Source organism: Schistocerca cancellata, chromosome 11 (genome assembly GCF_023864275.1).
Source record: "Schistocerca cancellata isolate TAMUIC-IGC-003103 chromosome 11, iqSchCanc2.1, whole genome shotgun sequence".
In the NCBI taxonomy this organism is placed as follows: domain Eukaryota; kingdom Metazoa; phylum Arthropoda; class Insecta; order Orthoptera; family Acrididae; genus Schistocerca; species Schistocerca cancellata.
In genome coordinates, this window is record NC_064636.1 from 124,827,940 (window position 1) to 124,843,473 (window position 15,534).

Genomic DNA, 15,534 nt, shown 5'->3' on the forward strand with positions numbered 1-15,534 from the left:
GAATAAGGCTCTCCACAGTTGACACAGATGGGAGGCAGGGCACGTGGAGTATTGGGATGTGATGGACATTCACAATATTGACGTGTGACATTGGAAGTACAGCAGGCAGACATATGGCCACTTCCGGCACTTAAAGCAGCTCATCGGGGGATGTATATATGGCTTGACATCAAATCAGTAGAGCATCACCTTCACCTTCTCAGGCAATGTATCACCCTCCAAGGCCAAGATGAAGGCACCAGTGGCCAAGTGATTATTCCTCGGACCCCGATTTTTATTTGTTTTTTTTTTGTTTTGGTTTTAGGACGCAAAACTGCTATGGTCATTAGCGCCCAGCCCGTGACTTAGGAAACAGTAAAAAACCGAAATTGAAAACCAGCAGCAATGGGAACAGAGTCAAAATTGGAGAAACTAAAAGCAGAAGGAAGGCTTAAAAATCCACTACAGAAAGGGGTTGGTTGTCCCCAAAAAAAAGCTTCAAATGACTGACGTCATTTCACTGGCACTAATAAACTGGAGAACATGGTCGGCTGAGCGCGTGTCATCTGCTAAAATCGACGATAGATCAGGCGATAGCTGTAGAAGGGAGTGTAACGGATTAAAATAGGGGCATTCAATAAAAAGGTGTCTTACCGTCCACAGCTGAGAGCAGAGGGGACAGAGTGGGGGAGGATCGCCGCTTAAAAGATGTCGATGGCTAAAAAGACAGTGCCCTATCCAGAGTCTAGTTAAAATTACCTTCTCCCGACGACGCGTTTGGGAGAAAGAGGTCCAAGCGCAAGGAAGAGCTTTCACTTCCCGCAATTTATTATGGGGAAGTGTTGACCAATGCGCGTGCCATAAATGAACAACACGACATAAAACGCTCCATAGGTCGCCGAAAGGAATTGATTGAATAGCTGGCGAAAGAAGAGAGACTGCAGCGTTGGCTGCAATACCGGCCGCCTCATTTCCACAGATACCAACGTTTCCCGGGAGCCAGAGGAACGCCACCGAGATGCCCCCCAGGTGGAGCAAGCGCGGACAGTCCTGAATCCGGTGGACCAGAGGATGCACAGGATAAAGAGGTTGGAGACTGAGGAGAGAGCTGAGAGAATCTGAGCAGATAACGTACTGTATCCGCTGATGGCGGCGGATGTAGTGGACAGCCTGGAGAACAGCATAAAGCTCCACAGTATAAACCGAACACTGGTCGGGAAGCCGAAAGTGATTTGGGGTGTCGCCAACAATATAGGCACTCCCTACACCTAACGATGTTTTCGAGCCGTCGGTGTAAATAAATGTAGCGTCCGTCATTTGTGCACATAGAGCAGCAAATGCCCGACGATAAACAAGTGTAGGGGTACCATCCTTGGGAAATCGACAAAGGTCACGGAGCAGGCAGATCCGGGGATGGAGCCAAGGCGGTGCTGTACCCCAAGTTGTCAAGAAGGTTTTAGGAAAGCGGAAGGAAAGAGAATGGAGCAGTTGCCGGAAGCGGACTCCCGGGGGTAGTAGGGATGAGGAGCGGCCTGCATACCCTACATCAAAGGAGGCGTCGAAAAAAAGGTCATGGGCTGGATTAGCAGGCATGGAAGACAGATGGCTAGCATAACGACTCAGAAGGACTGCTCGCCGATTGGACAGCGGAGGTTCAGCAGTCTCAGCATAAAGGCTTTCCACAGGGCTTGTGTAAAAAGCTCCAGACACTAAACGTAATCCACGGTGGTAGATAGAGTCGAGACGCCGAAGAATAGACGGCCGAGCAGAGGAGTAGACTATGCTTCCATAATCCAATTTCGAGCTCACTAAGGCGCGATAGAGGCGGAGAAGGACCACTCGGTCCGCTTCCCAGGAGGTACCATTCAGGACACGGAGGGTGTTAAGGGATCGCAGACAGCGAGCCGAAAGATAGGAAACGTGGGAGGACCAGCACAGTTTTCTGTCAAACATAAGACCCAAGAATTTAGCGACGTCTGAAAACGGAAGGTTGACATGACCTAGATGTAAGGAGGGCGGAAGAAACTCCTTACGTCGCCAAAAATTAACACAAACGGTCTTACTGGGAGAGAAACGGAAGCCAGTTTCGATGCTCCATGAGTGGAGGCGATCGAGACATCCTTGAAGACGTCGTTCAAGAAGGCTGGTTCGTTGAGAGCTGTAGTAGATCGCAAAATCGTCCACAAAGAGGGAGCCCGAGACATCAGGAAGGAGACAATCCATAATTGGATTTATGGCAATGGCAAACAGTACAACACTCAGCACGGAGCCCTGGGGTACCCCGTTTTCTTGGGAGAAAGTACGGGAGAGAGTAGTGTTCACCCGCACCCTAAATGTGCGCTCTGCCATAAAGTCGCGAAGAGAAAGGGGTAGCCGACCTCGAAAGCCCCAAGAGAACAGTGTGCAGAGGATGCCTGTCCTCCAACAGGTATCGTATGCTCTCTCCAGATCAAAAAATATTGCTACTGTTTGGCGTTTCCGGAGAAAATTGTTCATGATATAAGTGGAGAGAGCAACAAGATGGTCAACTGCAGAACGATGCTTTCGGAATCCGCATTGGGCAGGTGTTAAAAGACTGCAGGATTCCAGCCACCACGCTAGACGGTAATTCACCATACGCTCCAAAACCTTACAGACACTACTTGTGAGAGAAATGGGGCGATAGCTAGAGGGGAGATGTTTGTCCTTTCCAGGTTTCGGAACAGGAATGACGATAGCTTCCCGCCATCGTCTGGGAAAAGTACTGTCGGTCCAAATTCGATTATAAAGGCGAAGGAGGTAACGCAGACTATGGGTTGATAAATGCAGCAACATTTCGACATGGATACCATCCGGTCCTGGGGCAGAGGAGCGAGAAGGAGAGAGTGCATGTTGGAGTTCCCACATGGAGAAAACAGTATTATAGCTTTCGCGATTTTGAGAGGAGAAAGCAAGAGGTCGCACTTCCGCTACACGTTTCTTCGGGAGAAACGCTGGCGGGTAATTGGAAGAGCTCGAAATTTCAGCAAAGTGCTGACCCAACGAGTAAGAAATTGCGACGGGGTCCACGAATGTATCATGCGCGACAGTGAGCCCAGAGACCAGGGAGAAACTAGGCGCGTCTGAGAACCGTCGAAGCCGACTCCAAACTTCCAAGGAGGGAGTGAAGGTGTTAAATGAGCTAATAAAGAATTTCCAGCTTGCCTTCTTGCTATCGCGGATGACACGACGGCATCGCGCACGGAACTGCTTATAGCAGATACAGTTGGCCAAAGTAGGATGGTGGCGGAAAACGCGAAGAGCACGTCGCCGCTCACGTATGGCATCACGGCATGCCTTGTTCCACCAAGGAACTGGGGGGCGCCGGGGCAATTCGGAGGTGCGTGGTATTGAATGTCCCGCAGCCGTAAGAATAACGTCGGTAATATGGGTGACCTCATCGTCGACGCTGGGAAAGTGACGGTCATCGAATGTCGCTAGAGACGAAAAAAGTGTCCAATCAGCTTGGGCAAACTTGCAGCGTCACGGGCGCTTGAATGGCAGTTGAGGCTGCAGTCTAAGGACACATGGAAAGTGGTCACTCGAGTGTGTATCACCAAGGGCGAACCATTCGAAGCGACGAGCTAGCGGAACAGTACCGACAGCAAGGTCCAAATGAGATAAATTTGTCGTGGAGGCAGATAAAAATGTAGGGACCCCAGTGTTGAGGCAAACTAGATCCGCTTGGTGGAAGACGTCTAGCAATAGTGAGCCACGTGGACAAGGATGTGGAGATCCCCAAAGCGGGTGGTGGGCATTGAAGTCTCCAACCAGCAAATACGGGGGTGGAAGCTGACCAAGAAGATGAAGGAGATCAGCTCGTGCCATTGGTGTGGACGATGGAATGTATACAGTACAAAGAGAGAACGTGTATCCGGAAAGGGAAAGACGGACGGCGACAGCTTGGAAGGAAGTGTTTAAGTGGATTGGGTAATAATGGAGAGTTTCATGGAGAAGAATCATGAGTCCTCCATGTGCTGGAGTGCCTTCAACAGAGGGGAGATCATATCGGACGGACTGAAAATGAGGGAGAACAAAGCGGTCATGGGGACGCAGCTTTGTTTCCTGAAGACAGAAGATGACCGGCGAGTAGGATCGTAAGAGGATCAACAATTCATCCCTATTGGCTCGAATACCGTGGATATTCCAGTGGATAATGGACATAGGTTGAACAGAAAATGGAGGAAAGTGACCAAAGTTGCTGTCAACTCCAAGACTGCTCAGAGCTTGCGACCGACAGCATGGAATGGCATTCAGCTGAAGGCAGAAGATCCTGATCCATAGGTTGGTCAGGAGCAGCTCCTGCCACCAGCGATCGGCCGGTTGACCGGCCACCAGCAGTGCGCCTCGGCGACACAGAAGACAGCCGAGGGCGATTTCCGCCAGGTGGTGCTGTAGATGGGACACGCCTTGGCAGAGAAGGAGAGGAACTGGGTTTCTTTGTAGCCTTCTTGGAAGTATGATGTTTAGATGAAGGAGGAACCGATGGTTGTGAAGTTGCAGTACGTAAAAACTCTCCACGAGTATGCTCTTTTTTCGAAGTCTTGGTGTCTGACTTTCGGGCTCGAGATTTAGCAGAACCCGACGAAGGGTGAGCCATAGAGTGGGCAGGCGAAAGTGGTGAGGTTGAACGGGCGATCTTTGCGCTGGCCGATCTGACGACCGTGGCACTAAAGGTAAGGTCGCAAGTCTGCGTGGCCGCCTCCTTTGTTGGCCGAGGAGAAGCAAGGACAGTGCTGTATTTTCCTGTCTGAGGCACGGTGGGCTGTCGACTGGCGAATAATTTTCGAGCAGCAAAGGTCGACACCTCTTCCTTCACTCTTATTTCCTGGATGAGCTTTTCGTCCTTAAAAACGGGGCAATCTCGAGAGGAAGCAGCGTGGTCACCCATACAGTTGATGCAGCGAGGGGATGGAGGTGGACAAGCACCCTCATGGGCATCCTTGCCACACGTAACACATTTGGCTGGATTGTAACAGGACTGGCTGGTGTGATTGAACCGCTGACATCGATAGCAACGCGTAGGGTTTGGGACGTAAGGGCGAACGGAAATTATCTCATAGCCTGCTTTGATTTTCGATGGCAGTTGAACTTTGTCAAATGTTCAGAAGGCAGTGCGGGTTGGAATGATGTTCGTGTCAACCCTTTTCATAACTCTATGAACAGCCGTTACGCCCTGGTCAGACAGGTAGTGCTGAATTTCTTCGTCAGACAATCCATCGAGGGAGCGTGTATAAACGACTCCACGCGAGGAATTTAAGGTATGGTGCGGTTCCACCCGGACAGGGAAGGTGTGGAGCAGAGAAGTACGTAGCAATTTTTGTGCCTGAAGGGCACTGACTGTTTCTAACAACAGGATGCCATTCTGTAATCTGGAACAAGACTTTACAGGACCTCCAATAGCGTCGACACCTTTCTGAATAATGAAAGGGTTGACCGTGGAGAAGTCGTGACCTTCGTCAGACCGAGAAACAACAACGAACTGTGGCAACGATGGAAGAACTGTCTGTGGCTGAGACTCAATGAACTTACGTTTGTGAACAGACATAGTGGAAGGTGAGGAAACCATTGTGGAAGAATCCCCCATGATTACCGGCGTCCCCCATGGCGCGCTCCTCCCTTGTTGCGGCCCTCACTGAGGGCACTCCCGCCTTAGGTGATTGTTCACACCTCAGGTCACACCTCCCGACAAACGGATGGAGGGACCAATCGGCACTTTCGGAAGGTATCAGCTCGGACGTACGTGTCCTACCTGTCTACCTGGGGCTGGGAATTACGCATTACCCCGTCACCGGCTACGCATGGAAGTGCGTGGGTTGGCCTTCAGACATGCACAGGGAGGAAAAAAGAGAAAGGGAAAGGAAAGAAGAGGGGTCTCAAACGCCCCAGCGGAGAAAAGGGCAAAGAGAAGAGGGAAGGAAAAGAGAAGGACAGAGGAAGGACGAAGACTTGCAAGTGCAGAAAGCAAGGAATTTGTAATAGTTTCGAGCGTCCGTCTCCGGACGTAGGCACAAACCATACTCCCAGAGCGGGAGAAAGGGAAGGAAAGAGCCAGAGGTGAGGGGGGGGGGGCGAAGACGGGGGACGGGGAAGGATGAGGAAAGGGAAGGTATGCAGCCCAGAAAGGAAGGAGGGCCACATTAGCTCGGGGTCCCGTGCTCGCTACACACGTGTCCACAAAAGAGTTGTGGACCCCCTGGGGGGTCGGACCCCGATGAATGCAGCAGATGAAATGAACACATCGCCGCTCTAAACTGGCATGCAGCTCGTTGTCAGACTGCAAAACTAGGTCTACATCTACATTTATACTCCGCAAGCCACCCAACGGTGTATGGCGGAGGGCACTTAATATGCCACTGTCATTACCTCCCTTTTCTGTTCCAGTCCCTGTGGAATGTAATACCCTGGACCAGATCTAAGATCTTATGGAGTGTGATGGAAACAGAAACATCCCCCAATTTGTCACAAGCGAGTTATACCTGTGATTGGGCAGAGGATGCTGTTTTTGTAAGGACTGACCCAGAGCGCATTTTGGACAAACCCTCCACCTTTCTCAACTTGTCACCCAAATGCTCCCCGCACATACGAGGTACTGAGGCGAATAAGCTTCACTGCCATCTTTAGCCTGGCGTTCCTGCCATGATGTGGCCAGGGAGGGGGACGATTTGGGCTCATATTTCTTAGCATTGAAGTTAGACTTTTCCCACTGAAAGACTGCTGGCAGCGGACCACCAGCATGAGATGACATGCTACACATCATGGCGTGTCATCTGCCCTGATGCCACCAACCCAATGCCACCCACACCGAACAGGGGCCCTCCCCACAGGTGCCACCCAGCCTCAGCAAGGATCACCTGGCAGGATGGTCATTGCTGGGAGTCCCGATGCCCTAGGGAGATGGCTATCTACTCCATGGCATATGTGGGGAGTTAATGGCGCAGACATCAGCAGAGTGATCCCTGTGTTGTAGGTGGATGCTGCAACCAACAGGGTACACACACACACTGGACTAGATACCGTGCTGGATATGAGGTGCAAAGAAGTCCATGGTCACCATAGGCACAGAAAGTGACGTTGCATAGTGCATGGTGGAAATGCACCCAGGAGTGTGTCTCACCCAAGATATGCAGAATGGGCAGGACTGCAATGCGATGATGAAAAAGTGTTAAGGATCTCAATGCACGATGGACATGATGCACCATGTAAGGCACCCTTCCCCACTTGGCTCGCTCTTCAGGAAAATTTAGAAAGATGGTCAAACCAGACGGGGGACCATCACAAAGGCCAAGACATAGGAGACTCCTTTTAGTCGCCTCTTACGACAGGCCGGAATACCTCGGGCATATTCTAACCACCGGACTTGCAGAATTGAGGGGGGGGGGGGCAGAAGGGATGGTGTGCTTTAGTCACTGAGCAGGAGAAGTGGGTGAGGAAGTTGCCCAACAAGCTGCGAGAGTCTTCCCTTGTGACATTGAATGATGGAGGGATGTAAGTGGTGCAAAGGGAGAAGGTCAAATGAGGAACGAAAAGGCGAACTGGAACAGCTTGAAGACGGGGAGTCAGGGAGACGGCTTTACTATGAGCATCATCCGGTATGAGCAGCTTGACTCCCCAATAGATGAGCTTGGGGAAAGTAAAATCAGACCAGGAAGAGGTGCAAAATCTCAATGCAGTTATGAGGACACAATTTTGTTTCCTGAGAGCAGAATACAAGTGGATGCTGCAATCCTAAAAGCCGCCCTAAATCCTCTTTGTTGCATTGAAGGCCACGAACATCCATTCAGGGAGTCATGATAAGGAAACAATGAATGGATGTCACCTCAGAGGATGCCGATTTCCATCCTGTCATGACTCACTGCTACAGGGCACAGAGCCACGGCAATTGTGTTCCATTTAGTATACAGACGTGTCGGCTTTGTTGTGCAGACAGCTTGCAGAATTCAATACAGAGAAATGGTTAGTGGTGCACACCAGAGACACAAAGGCCAGCCAGGCCAAGTTATCACGTGGCGACACCACCAAAGAGGCCCTTTGAATTGGCGAAGGAGGTCATTTGCCTTTCTTGGACTTCTTCGGACCTTTCTGGCTAGCAGATGAAGACTCAGGCTGTGGTTGGCAGTAGAGTCATACGAGTTCTTCACGGGAGTATTCCTGCTGTCCTTCCATGCCTGCCGGTTGTATAACTGGTGACTTCACCCTGTGTGGCCAGAGTTGGAGAAGGAATGGCCATTATTACCATAACACTGGGTAATTTCACAACCTCAGAGTAGAATTTAAGGTCTCAGGTTTGCATGGAGCGAGATTTAGCACGAACGGTACTCTAAGTACCAGACAGCAGAAGGCAGGGTTTGAGACTAGCCAGTAACTTTCGAGCGACCAGCTAAGGTACATTTCTTTTAGCTAGATCTCCTGGACACCCCACTCATCAAGATACATGGGGCTATCTCAAGAGGAGCAGCATGGTGGCCATTTCTGTTTATACGGTAGGGAGGAAGAGAACAATTGCCCTTGTGTGCATCCCCACCATAGGTTAAACATTTGGCCAGGTGTCAACAAGACATTCTAGTGATTGAAACAATGACACTGGTAGCAGCACATCAGATTCAGAATACATGGTTGGACTGTGATAACTTCATAGCCTGCTTTGATCTTTGACGGAAGCACCAATCTATCAATTGAGAGAGAGAGAGAGAGAGAGAGAGAGAGAGAGAGAGAGAGAGAGAGAGAGTGTGTGTGCACGTGCATGCACACTAAGGAGGCACCTACTTTTTTCATCACCAGATTGACGGCAATGGCACCCTGGTCAGAGTGGTATGTTTGGATTTCGGCCTTGATCAGACCATCCAGCAACCTACTGTAAACACCAACCAGAAAGAGTTCAGAGTTCTATGGACCTCAACACAAACAGGATGTTGTCGAGAAGCAAAGCAGCAAGCAGTCGTCATGCTTGAGAATCAGGAGCAGTTTCCAAAAGCAAAGTGCTATTCCAGAAATTGAGAGCAGGACATCACAGGGCTTGCTGTTGCATCAACAACTTTCTGAATTAGAAACAGATTTACTGTTGTGAAGGACTGACCATCTTCAGCAAGTGAAACCATGAAGAGTAGACAACATTCCATTAGAACTACTGATAGCCTGATAGACAGGCAAAATACTCTAAGATTTCAAGAAGAATACAATAATTCCAATTACCAAGAAAGCAGATGATTGAAAATTGCCAAGCTGTCAGTTTAATAAGTCACAGCTGCAAAATATTAACACGAATTCCTTACAGATGAATGGAAAAACTGGTAGAAGCTGACCTCAGGGAAGATCAGTTTGAATTCCATACAAATGTTGGAACATGCGAGGCAATACTGAACCTACAACTTATCCAAATCTGCATCACCTGTATCTACATGCATACTCAGCAAATCACGTGTAAGTGCCTGGCAGAATTGAACTTAGAAGATAGATTTATGAAAGGCAAACCAACATTTGTAGACTCAGAGAAAACTTTTGACAATGTTGACTAACACTGTCTGTCAAATTTTGAAGGTGGCAGGGGTCAAATACAGGGAACAAAAAGGTATTTACAATTTGTACAGAAACCAGATGGCAGTTATAAGTCAAGTGGCATGAAAGGGAAGCAATGGTTGGGAAGGGAGTGGGACCGAGTTGTAGCCTATCCCTGATGCTATTCGATTAGCATATTAAGCAAGCAGGAAAGGAAACAAAATAAAAATTAGGAGTAGGAATTAAAAACCATGGATAAGAAACAAAAACTTCGATGTCTGCCAATAACATTGTAAATCTGTCAGGGACAGCAAAGGACCTGGAAGAGCAACTGAACGGAATGGACAGTGTCTTGAAAGGAGGATATAAGATGAACATCTACAAAAGCAAAACAAGGATAGTGGAATGTAGTCGAATTAAGTCAGGTGATGCTGAGGGAATTAGATTAGGAAATGAGACACTTCAAGTAGTAAAGGAGTTTTGCTATTTGGGGAGCAAAATAACTGATGATGGTCGAAGTAGAGAGGACGTAAAATGTAGACCGGCAATAGCAAGGAAAGCGTTTCTGAAGAAGAGAAATTTGTTAACATCGAGTATAGATTTAAGTGTCAGGAAGTAGTTTTGAAATTATTTGTATGGAGTGTAGCCCTGTGTGGAAGTGAAACATGGACGATAAATAGTTTAGACAAGAAGAGATAGAAGCTTTCGAAATGTGATGCTACAGAAGAATGCTTAAGATTAGATGGGTAGATCACATAACTAATGAGGTGGTGTTGAATACAATTGGGGAGAAGAGGAGTCTGTGGCACAACTTGACCAGAAGAAAGGATAGGTTGGTGGAACATGTTCTGAGGCATTAAGGGATCACCAATTTAGTACTGGAGGGCAGCATGGAGGGTAAAAATCGTAAAGGGAGACCAAGAGATGAATATACTAAGCAGATTCAGAAGGATGTAGGCTGCAGTAGGTACTGGGAGATGAAGCTTGCACAGGATGGAGTAGCATGGAGAGCTGCATCAAACCAGTCTCAGGACTGAACACCACAACAACAACATATCAATATCACTCTTGTTCAAGGTATTGCAATATAAAATCAGTTGAGAGAAATGGTTTGTGCATAATCTGCCTACATCATCAACACCTTTTGTTGATAGTGCTCCCAAATGTACTGTTGTTGATGAGAAACTTACGCTAAAATAAAAAAGAGGAAATTATTGGCTTCAGCATCCGTAACTGGAAGTTAGTGAAAAATTTGAAAAGATAGAGCATATAAAGCCAATACCTCTCAATAAACCAGTTGGCCACATACAAAAACTTACACGTTGACAAAAACATACAGGCATAAAATAATTAGGCTGATAACTTCTCACTGGCACTTCAACCAAACAGAATTGATATGGGCCTAAATTGAAGATTATGTTGCAAAACATTGATGAGACAAGTAAAAAAGGTACACTGTCCAGTTGGGTAACTCACTAATGAAGCTGTTAAGAAAATTACCACAGATTTTGTGGTGTATTTACCTGCAGAGCAGATTGTATTTTCATTACTAAGAAGGCTTTAATTGGCGACTACAACCAAATGAAGTGCACCTCAGGAATTCAGCACTAGTGACACTAACGAAATCTTAATTTTTTGTGTCATAATTAGAGGGTAGTGATTGATGTTATCACTACTCTTCTTACTTTCAAACTGTTAAATTTCCTTACCCGTACCAAAATTGGTAACTTTCTTGTTACATGGATTTGTAATGTTTGATCAGAAAATGTAATGTCATGTTAACCGTAACTCTTGTGCTGTGTTTCTCTCAACAAAACAGATGACTGATACCTTATCACATGAGCAGAGCATCACACATAATATTTAATTTAAATTAATCTTATGTTAGACATGTCTGACAGAGTTTGGAGCTGTTGAAAATAAGATCTATTCTAAGTATTTTGTTAACACAATTTGGTCATTTAAACTCAGTAACAAAGTTTCCCAAGGAGTCAAATTTTCAGGAACATTAGATAATGGATTTTCGAAAATATTCTGCATATAAAACAAAATTTATTGCCACAAACAAATCTAAAATGAGAATGTAGTGCAACTCATCCAGAACCCACTTCCACCTTTGTACACTGATTAGTATGCAAATTAGAGTGCGTTCAATGAAATGTCAGATCATACGAACAGTCAAGGAAGAATGAGGCAACTGCATTTTGCATCTCCATGTGTTCCTGCTCTAGTGTCAATACCAAAGTACTTTTGGGGACAGTATAGATCACAAGCCTCAGTTTTAATTTTACTGTAGATTGTGATTTTACACACAATCATTTTCATAATTTCAATGTTATTGATCTACTAATGTTCTAATTCTTTAAATTCAGCTGAAGCTTGTACCCATGTGTCAACAGTTCTCAATCTGTTGTCTCAGGTAATGCTCTACAGACCAACTTTCATGCATGCTATGGACAACCATTTTAGCTCTGGAATCTGCTATAACAGTGCCAAGCACAGATTTTCCCATTCAATGTATCACTGTTAATTTGTCAAGTATTATGTTGAACACACTTGAACAATGATGACCATGTTTTTCAAAACCTTCACAGTGCTGTGTAATCATTGTCTGTGAGTATTGTGATCTTTAAGAAATGGGTTCCTTATTCTCTCATAATAAATGTGCCTGCCTATTAATATCCGATTCTTTGTACACCTACATCTACACCAGACTAGTCACCCAATGTTGCATGGAAGAGCGTACAACTGGTACCACTACATCCATTACTTCACCCTTTCCTACTCCATATCAAGGTAGTGTTTGGTGGAGAACAATTGCCAGGAAGCATCTATATTAGCTCTAATGCCTCCTATTTTGTTGCCACACTCATTTTGCAAGATATATATTGGAATAAATAGTACATCATCCAAATCTTGCTGTGTACTGAATTACACTATATCCTCCTCAAAAAAGCACTTCTTTATCTACTAGTTTAGAGTTGCAAGTGCGTGATGAGGTTCCACTATTGACTATGTAACTAATATAAAAATTAACTACACTATTTAAAGTTCCTATTTGGTATGTGTAATAGTAGCATTTTTCCCCAAGTGAGATGGTAACACATGTGACTAGTTCACTACCTGTCTTAACACTTATCATATCTTCCTGTCCCTTCTTTTAGTCAGCATTTTCTGTACATTTCTTTCCTTAACAGTTCTACTGAGAACTCCGTATTTCTTGTAAGTTTATTTTATTTTCAGTGGCATTCTCGAATCCCACATCTGAAATGTTTCAGTTCCCTTCTTTTCATTTTCCAATCACGTCTACTCAGTAAAAATTCCAATATTCACCACAACTGATCTTAGTCCACAGAGCTGAATACTGTTACAAAGAATAGATTTGTACTAAGTGTTACAAACTTTTGTAAACAGCATTAAATTTGACTGTTTGCTTTCCGGGCAAAGACTGTTGAAGGTTTCTTGGGTCTCCAGCCGAGTAGTAGCATTGATATCTTGCGACATTTTTGACAAAAAAGGAGATGAATGACATCAGAGCCATGATCAATTTGGCTGGAAAAGAACTGGACACTGCCACAATCGCAGTCCTCAAGAAAGAACTGAATTTTTCCCCTATCCCCAGAACAAACCCGAAAGGAGACATAGTGGTGTGGAAGAAGCAGTAAGCGCTTCCAAAGGAGGAAGCAGAGGAAGTCAGGTGGGAAACTTCCAGAATAATAGACAGATCTCAGCTGCCTACAAATAATGTATGTGTGGAAGAACGAGCAGCTCTCTGGTCCCTTAGAGATGACGGTGATATAACGATCCTACCAGCAGATAAAGGGAACGCTACAGTGCTATTAAGCACTGCTGAGTACCGGTAGAAAATAAACCTACTGCCACAATACGAGGCCTATAAGATGCTGAAGAAGGATCCAACCCCAATGATGAGTAGAAAGATGATAGCTCTGCTGAAGAAATCTGGCTTACCTGAGCCAATGAAGAAGTGGCTGTACCCCAGAGTGCCAGCAATACCACACCTCTATGGACTCCCTAAGATCCATAAGGAAGGGGTACCTCTCGACCAATTGCAGACTCAAACTCTCACAGTTAAGGACTTGCTAAATGCCTAGCAACACTGCTCCAACCCTTTGTTGGACACTGCCGCCACCATGTGAGAAACTCAGCCAAATTCGTAAAAATACTCAGGGACATGCTACTACAAATCGAGGACCTACTCGTGAGCTTCAACATGACGCCGCTTTTCACGAAAGTGTCCTTCAAGTCTCCTTGACACTTTTAGCCCAGCACTTTGAACCACAAAGTCAGCCTCTTCGAACAAGCACTAACAACAACCAACTTTCAGCACCACAGGGAATTCATCGAACAGATTGACAATGTGACCATGAGCTTTCCACTGACTCCTGTGAATTCAAACCTCTATACCGAACATTTCGAGGAGGTGGCCCTTCAAAGTGCCAGTCAGAAACCAAAGCACTTCTTCCGCTATGTCGATGACACTTGTGTTGTATGCGGACATGGCAAACAGGTGCTAGATGAGTTTCAGGAACACCTCAACAGCATCCATCCTAACACCAAATTTATAATGATGGAGGAAAATTTATGCCTCCCCTTCCTTGATATTTTAATTAAGAGGAAGGCAGATGGTTCACTAGGCCATGCAGTACATAGGAATAAGACACACAGACCTATTACCTTCATGCAACAAGCTGCCACCATCCAGCACAAAGACAAACAGTACTTAAATGGCTCTGAGCACTATGGGACTTAACTGCAGTGGTCATCAGTCCCCTAGAACTTAGAACTACTTAAACCTAACTGACCTAAGAACATCACACACATCCATGCCCAAGGCAGGATTCAAACCTGCGACCGTAGCGGTCGTGCAATTCCAGACTGCAGCGCCTAGAACCCTCGGCCACTCCAGCTGGCCAAACAGTACTTACCACACTGGAACATAGGGCGCATGCCATCTGCAACTAAGATGGCCAACCATCCAAGCTGCAACACCTGAGGGAAGTCTTCCTCCAAAATTACTGCAGTGAAACGCAGATCAACAGGGCACTTAAAAGGAAGAAGGAAGCAGTGAGAACCCCAGATTATGATGAAGTAGGAGAAACAACTCGCTTTCCTTCCGTACACAGTTCCGCTCTCAGCCAAAATTGCACTATTTCTTGGCAAATATAATATCAAAACCGTTCTCCAATCACCACCAATGAAAGGGAGCTCCTAGGACTGCCAAAGACCCGCTGATCCTTAACACACCAGGAGTATAAAGCATACCATGCAAATGCATAGAACAATACATTGGGCAAACACAGCACTGTACATCTAAACGCTGTGAAGAACATATCACATGTGTGCGACTAGGCCACACAGAAGAATCAGCCAAAGCAAAATACAGTATAAATGAAAAACACACTTTCAACTTCGAAAATACAAAGGTACAGTGCCGAGCATCTGGCTTCTGGTAAAGCATTATCTAAGAATCCATAGAAATAAGGTTTCACAACAATCTGGTCAACAGAGATGAGGGATCTCAACTCGGTGCAGCATGGAACTCTGCGATAGCGGCAGTCCATCGGCAGCTTACCCGTCAACGTCCTCCGCCAGGGACGTAGACAGAATGCTTACACCGAGAACCAAACATGGCTGCCAAGGGCGACTGTCATCACCATCACCGTGTGCACGCCACTGGTCCACCACAGCTACCCAAGGTCTAGTGGAGGGGGGTGACCGCACATATAAATAACCCGCTCTCCACCAATCTCGACACTTCGCCATAAGATGGGTAGTATGACAATTCCTGAAATGTAGCGAGATATCAACACTACCATGCAGCTGAAGACCTGAGAAACCTTCATCAGCATTAAATTTAGTACACTATGGTGATAGCTAATTAAATGAATACTGAACTTCACAGACTATCACTAATGTGCTAAATTTAATGCTGTTTACAAGGATTCTTGCTATGACAATGTTTTCTCTTTGCAAGCAGTTTGGGATAAGCAATGTTCCATTACACTGTAAATTTATGTCATG

At 46.1% G+C, this 15,534-nt stretch overlaps 1 protein-coding gene across 1 annotated transcript in view; it reads right to left on the reverse strand.

Moving 5' to 3' along the window:
- LOC126108322 (zinc finger protein 701-like) overlaps positions 1-15,534 on the reverse strand; it is a 145,835-nt gene that overhangs the window by 107,566 nt on the left and 22,735 nt on the right. The window lies entirely within an intron of this gene.